This window comes from Fukomys damarensis, unplaced genomic scaffold (genome assembly GCF_012274545.1).
Source record: "Fukomys damarensis isolate Sample0158 unplaced genomic scaffold, DMR_v1.0_HiC HiC_scaffold_18, whole genome shotgun sequence".
NCBI lineage: Eukaryota > Metazoa > Chordata > Mammalia > Rodentia > Bathyergidae > Fukomys > Fukomys damarensis.
The window spans coordinates 22,273,039-22,279,937 of record NW_022900930.1 but is presented as its reverse complement, the minus strand read 5'-3'; the positions used below and the strand labels follow the sequence as shown (position 1 = coordinate 22,279,937).

General features: G+C 39.2%; 1 protein-coding gene across 5 annotated transcripts in view; it reads right to left on the bottom strand.

Moving 5' to 3' along the window:
• Enpp6 (ectonucleotide pyrophosphatase/phosphodiesterase 6) overlaps window positions 1–6,899 on the bottom strand; it is a 251,160-nt gene that overhangs the window by 238,477 nt on the left and 5,784 nt on the right. For all 5 annotated transcript variants that reach the window (XM_033765423.1, XM_033765421.1, XM_033765422.1 and 2 more), the window contains exon 3: window positions 6,345–6,528. The gene's annotated coding sequence lies outside the window, so the exon portion shown is untranslated. The remainder of the gene's footprint in view (window positions 1–6,344; window positions 6,529–6,899) is intronic.

Here is a 6,899-nt window from a genome sequence, read left to right as displayed (position 1 = left end):
ATAGAGGTATGATACAGTACTGTCCTACATCAATAATACTAGATTCAGTTTTGGTTTGAAATTTACTTGGTCTACAAATAAGATTGCCACTCCTGTTTTTTGTGGGGGAGGGCTCCTGTCACATGGAGAATTGTTTTCTATCTTTTCACTTTCAGTCTGTGGGCTTTTTTTTGCACTAGGTGTGTTTCTTGTATACAACATATTATTGGATTTTGCTTCTTATTCCATTTTGCCAGTCTATTTCTCTTGATTGGTGAGTTGAGGCCATTGACAATGCTGGTTATAACTGATATGTACTGACTTATTATTGACATGTTATTGGCCTTTTGTTGACTCTTTTTACTTTTTCACCTTCTCCTTTTAATTTCTTGCCTTGCCTATTTGACTTGGTCTGTTGGGCCTCATGGTGTTGCTACCTTGATTGTCTTTTTCTAGGATCTTGTTTAGAATTGCTTGTCGTGCTGGTTTGGTATTCATGTAGTTTCTCAGGTGTTCTTTGTCATGGAAGTGTCTTATTTCCCCATCCATTTTGAAAGAGAGTTTTGCTGGATACATCAGTCTAGATTGGAGGTTGTTCTCTTTTAGTACTTGAGCTATCTCATCCCAGGATCTCCTTGCCCCAAGGGTTTGTATTGAAAAGTCTGCTGTGATTCTGATGGGCTTTCCTTTGTATGTGATTTGTTTCTTTTCTCTTACTGCTTGTAGTATTTTGTTCTTCTGTTGGGTTTCTGGGATCTTGATTATTATATGTCTAGGTGTAGATTTTTTTTTATTGTAGCTAGTTGGGGTCCTATATGCCTCAGTTATCTGAGTGTCTAATTTTTCCCCTCTGTTTGGGAAGTTTTCTGTCATTAATTCTGCAAACAGCTTTTTTAAGTCATTTGTATTTTCTCCTGTTACTTCATGTATTCCTATCAGTCTTATGTTATTCTTCTTTGCATCATCTAGGAGTTGTTGGATTGATTTCTCATGATCTCTTACTGTTTTTAAGAGACCTCTCTTTTCATGGTCAGTGACTGCAATCTTATCTTCTATATCTGAAAGCCTATCTTCACATTCTTTTATTCTGTTGCATACACTTTCAATAGAGTGTTTAATCTCCTGGATATCTGTTTGAATCTGTTTTATGGATTCCATTTCTTTTCTATGTTGGGCGTTTATTGTTTCCATTTCTTTCTTATGCTGGGCCTTCATGGCTTCTATCATGGTCCTGAGCTCATCTATTTTTTTGTCAGTTTCTGCTCTAGAGTCTTGAATCATGACTTCCATTTTGCTCACTATCTCTATGGTTATCTGCGAAATTATTTCTGTTTTGAATTTTTCTAGAGCCTGATTGATCTGTTTTGTTACTTCCTGTGCTTTGAGTTCAGGGTGTCCTGGTGGTTCACTATCAGCCTTTTCATCCTCATTTGCCCTACTGTTTGCCATTCGTGAACTGGAAGTCTGTCCTTGTGTCTTGCTTAAGTGTTTTCTCATTTTAATTTTTGTTGCAGGACTTTCCTTGGTCTAATCTCTGGATTATCACCCAAATCTTCCTGATGTAGTTGCACCCTAGCTTCTGTGTCTCTAACGACCCAGACATTCTCATCTTCATAACATCAGAGAAAACAGCTCATCAAATCAACCACAATGCTTTATCCCAATTGATACAATCAGCAATACATTAAGATCAAGCACAACTTGGACACTGACCACCTGTGGTAGTCACTAGTCTATCACCCTTAAAATCATTTGAATTAAATTGAAATCAAAAAGCAGTCCAGAACATATCGGCCGTGAACAAACTTTTCAATATAGTATATTTACCATTTAATGGCTCAGACAGAGAGAGGATGCAAGACCCCTGATCTCAGTTAGCTGATTGCTGAACCCCCTGACGCTGACTGACCTCAGGATGCAATGCCCAGATTGAGTTCCCCATCCTTCTGAATGGTTGAACTTGTTCTATTACAGGTTTCCCACGCCTTTCTTTAAAGATGTTCAAAGTTGGGAACTCAGAAAAATATCCTTGATGACCACCTCTGTCTTGGCAGAGTGGGTCCAAAGACTTGCACAGTCAGGAGTTCTGAGAGTGCGGGCGGGTGGGGGGAGTATGGGGGGTTCAGGAGCGCCAGCACGGCTACCTTCCCAGCACTTGAGCGATGGCTGCTGGGTCGGGAGCAGGCGTGGTTCTCTCAGGAAATACTATTCTTTTAGAGTCTGGAATTTAAATGAGTCTGAGGAATTCTAATGGTATTATTTCTTTTATTCCTGGTGTTCCCAAGAAGAGTCTAACAGTATAAACAGCAAGGAATAGGCATTTTTTACATGCAAATAGAAGTTGACTGGCACAAATCTATAGAGTTGCTCAATACTCTATGCGTAGTACAAAGATACGGCGTTGGGATTGGAGAGGCAGCACACCACACTGTGTAGTGGCACTTAAAGATATTAAAAGAACAAACAAACATAAATTGCCTGGGTGCAAAAGAAAATTGAAGTGGAGGAAGTTTTCTGTACTTTTAAAATTAAGAACATGTTGGGCTCACATATTACAAAGACTGAATTTGTAGCCTTAGGGAATTTTGTTGGCTACAATATTTTGGGCTTATTGTTGTTGCTGTTATTGTTTTGAGATAAGGTCTCGCTACGTAGTCCAAGCTGGCCTTGAACTCACTTTTGTAGCCTAGGATCCTTGAGAGCTTGTTTGCAGGTTCTAGCAGGGAAGCACAGCTACGTGCAAACCCTTGACTGAGAAAACAGTCCTCCTTACTGGGGGGAGGGGAGGGGGTGGTCATCCTCTTTGACCCATGCACAGCTTTGGGAGGAACACACATGAAGCAGTGAGGGAGAAAGGAGACACCTGCCTAGCCAGCCTGATCAGCCAAGTCAACCTGGCAATCAATGGGGTGACCGATGTTGCAGCCAGATCGCCCTCACATCCATGCTTCCTATAATCCTTCTGCATTATCCTCCTGAGTGCTGGGATTCCAGGCCTGTGCCACCATGCCTGGCTGCATTATAATATTATAACATTCCAAAGTGAGAGCTTACTTAGCCATATATATTAAATTATGAACACAAACATTCACACTTTAAAGATGGCTCCTAAAAGCCATCCATCCTCATTGGAGAAAAGATATCCTCTTTATAAATGGTGTTGGAAAAACCTGATTTCAACCTGCCAAAGATTAAAAGTAGACCCTTATCTTTCACCATGCACTAAACTAAAATCCAAGTGGATTGCAGATATAAATATTAAAACAGAAACAATAAACTTGCTGGAAGGTAAGTTAGGCAGAACTCTTGAAGACACTGGCATAGGAACAGACTTTATGAACAAATCCTTAGTAGCATGGGAACTGGCACAAATAATGAACAACTGGGATTGCATCTTATTAAAAAGTTTCTGCTGTGCAAAAGAAGACATCAACAGAACTAAGAGACAACCTACAATGTGGGAAAAAAATTTTACCAGCTGCTCCTCAGACAAAGGTCTACTATCCAGAATATATAAAGAACTTTAAAAAAAAAAATCAGACCTCCCAAATATAAAGACCCAATCCAAAAATGGGCATCTGAAATGAAGACATTTCTCAGACAAAAAAGTAAAAGCAGCAAATAAATATATGAAAAAATGTCCAAAATCACTGGTCATTTGAGAGATGAAGAAACAACACTGAGATTCCGCCTCACCTCAGAACGAATGGCTGCTATCAAGAAATCAACCAATAACAAATGACAGCAGGGCTGTGGGGAGAAAGGAACCATTCTCCATTGATGGTGGGAGTACAGACTGGTGCAAGCTCTGTAGAAGTCAATATGGAGAAACCTCAAGAACTAGGACTAGAGGTCCCATTTGACTCAGCTATCCCTCTGCTGGGTATCTTCCCAAAAGAATTAAAAGAATCATACCACAGTGTTATATGCTCACCCATGTTTATAGTGGCACAGTTTGTAATAGCTAAAACTTACAAACAGCCCAATTGCCCGTCAAATGGAGAATGGATAAAGATGTGATTTTTAATAAAATGGAGTACTACTCAGCCATAAAGAATGAGAAAACTAGAGACATTTGTAGCTAAATGGATGCACATTAAGACAATACTCTTAAGTGAAATAAATAGGACACATGTGTAAATACCAAATAGATTCTCTGGTGTGAATAACTAAAAGTTTAACAAGAATCAAAATGTATAGTTCATAATGTGAAATAGGAAGAAAAGGTCTAAAGGTGTAGGGGAAGTGGGAAGGGAAGGGGAAAGGAAATAGGGAAAAGAAAAAAATATGAGCAAAGGAAAAAATGGAAACTAAGTCTTTGTAAATAGGGGAGGATGAAGGAGGTGAAGGGAGAGCAGGGATATGGGGAAAAATAAGAACCAAAATACATCATGTAAAGGTACAAGATACCAATGATGAATATAACTATATTGTATACCTAAAACGTACCAATAAACTTAATGGAAAGAATAAAAGGGAAATGCCCCATATAATATGGGAGGAAAGGCTCCTAAAGTGCATTCTTTTCATTGGCCCCTACCTCAGTACCATATAGTTAAGTGTTCTAAGTCCTCTTAATAAAAGAACTGAGGTATCCTTGTGCGGTACCAACATGAATAAATACAAGGGTTCATATAAATGTAGTAAAAAATACTTCTGCTACAATAAGGTTCTCTACCAGTGGATTCATGCTTTATTCAAGCCCTGTGATTTCTGAAAACCTCTCTAAATGAGGAGAGACTCAAACACTTCCCATCTGGCTTTTGTGGTCTGTAACAGAGGTGGGTGTTGGCTATAGATCTCTTTTCCTCAGTTTCATTACCAGGTGGTGTGTTATGAGGAAAGCAGTTCTCAGACTAAATCTGGTCATCAAATAAACACTTAGAAGCCAATAGGCTCAAAAAAAACTGTTCAGCCAGTTCTGTAAATTCTAGGAAAGACTGGTTCTCTGTCATTTTGGCACTATGACAAATGTCTTGCATAACAGAGTCATTTAAACAGATGTGACAGTATTCAAACACCAAGTTTTAACTGAACTACCTTCAGAGATGTGTGCAATGACCCCACTGTAATTTGTTGATACAGGTCCTGTTTCAAATTCTAAAGCACAGACTTCTTTGGGCAGGAGCTACATTCTTCCTTAGGCCTCCTAGATAACAATATCTTGTTTATACTAAGGCAATCCTGCCAATGAACCTATGTATTTTGAGCACTTCTTATTTCACCAATGAAAATTATTTCTCAAATTCATTATGCTAAATAGCAAAGCTCTTGATATGTGTTGGTGATCAAGACAGGGGGAGTGTACATAGCTTCTTCTAGAGCCAGAATTCCTAAGAGTCTTTCCAATTTCCACAAACCCCTGGATTATGCACTCAGTCCTAAGTAGTATCTTGTTTTTCAAAATTAATGAATTACACCTGGATGTCAGTTAAAATCCCAGAAATAGATATCACATCTCTTACACCACAGAAAAATTTTCAACGCTAATTACAGGTAGTATGACTTTTTATGACCTTTTAACATTTTTAGCCAGAGCCCAGGCTGGGGAATCTGATTCTATACCTGAGCTCTAGTTTTAAGCAAACCTTCCCTATGTCCTGTTCCCATAGTCTAGAGTCTTGGCAGAATCTGTCCAGTGTCAGACAGTTAAGTCTCCCTTTGCTTGCCTGTGCTTTGGATCAAATCTATGGGTCAGATGATGATAACCAGAATGAGAGCTTACTTCTCTTACTGGATCATAAATGAAAATTAGTTAAGTATTTTAGTCTTTTTTCTGTTGCTATAACTGAACAGTACAGCCTGTGTAACATATAAAGAATGGATATTTAAAAGCTCTTGGTTCTGGAAGGTCCAAGAGTATGGTGACACTCTCTCACATAACAGAGAGTGTCACATAGCCAGACAGAGGTCTTGCTAGCTAGCTTAGGTCTCTCTTCTGCTTCCTAAAATGCCATTAATGCCACCCATCAAGGGAACCCATTGTCATGACCCATCTAATGTTAATTACATGCTCAAGCCTTCCTGCCCCCCTCATCCAAATACCATTAATGTGATTTTGAAGATTCAGTTTCTAACACATGAACTTTTGGAGGGCACATCCAACACATAGGATTAAAAGATGCTTCTCTTTTTTTTTTTTTTTCAACCTCAAGCAAGTTCAGACTCCAGCATTTTCTCTCCAGAACTCTTGAATGTGCTAATGGTTTTTGATTTTGCTATGAGAGACCCACAGTGTTATCCCTACTAATATCAGCCAAAATACCATAGCGGGAGAGGGGCTTTGACATACCCCTTCACTGGCCAAACTTTTAGACATAGGTGATTTTCTTTCACCTAGTCCTCATCCATGGAATTCAGCTTACCTAGTGTAGCTGGAACAACTGTTAAGCAATTTATGGAGAATCTTCCCACTTCTGACATTGATCACTCTGGTCTGTCTTCAACAAGAATCCAAGTCAGGTTGACAAGAATGCTCTTGCGAGCTGGGGATTTAGCTCAGTGGTTCCGCCGCCTGCCTTGCAAGTGCAAGGACCCAAGTTTGATCCCCTGTACCAAAAAAAAAAAAAAAAAAGAATGCTCTTGCACTTGATTATTTTCTATTAATTACTATTCTTAACAATGCTCCACCACAGACACCCCCATCTCCTCACTGGGTCCTTGGCCATAAATCTCCAGTGTCCTTGCTTCAGCATTTAAAGTTGTACCTGATCTCACTCTCTTACTTCAATAATTTGACACATCAAAATAATCTTGAAAAAAATCTTCCTTGCCATTTTAACAACTGTCAGAATAATTTCTCTAACAATATAGTGCCGTGAAAGGGACAGGATCAGTCATTGTCTCCAAATTCCGGCCAATACACCTCTGAAAGAGGACCCTTAGTGGACACCTTTGAAGACTTTGTCTTTGCTTTTGAC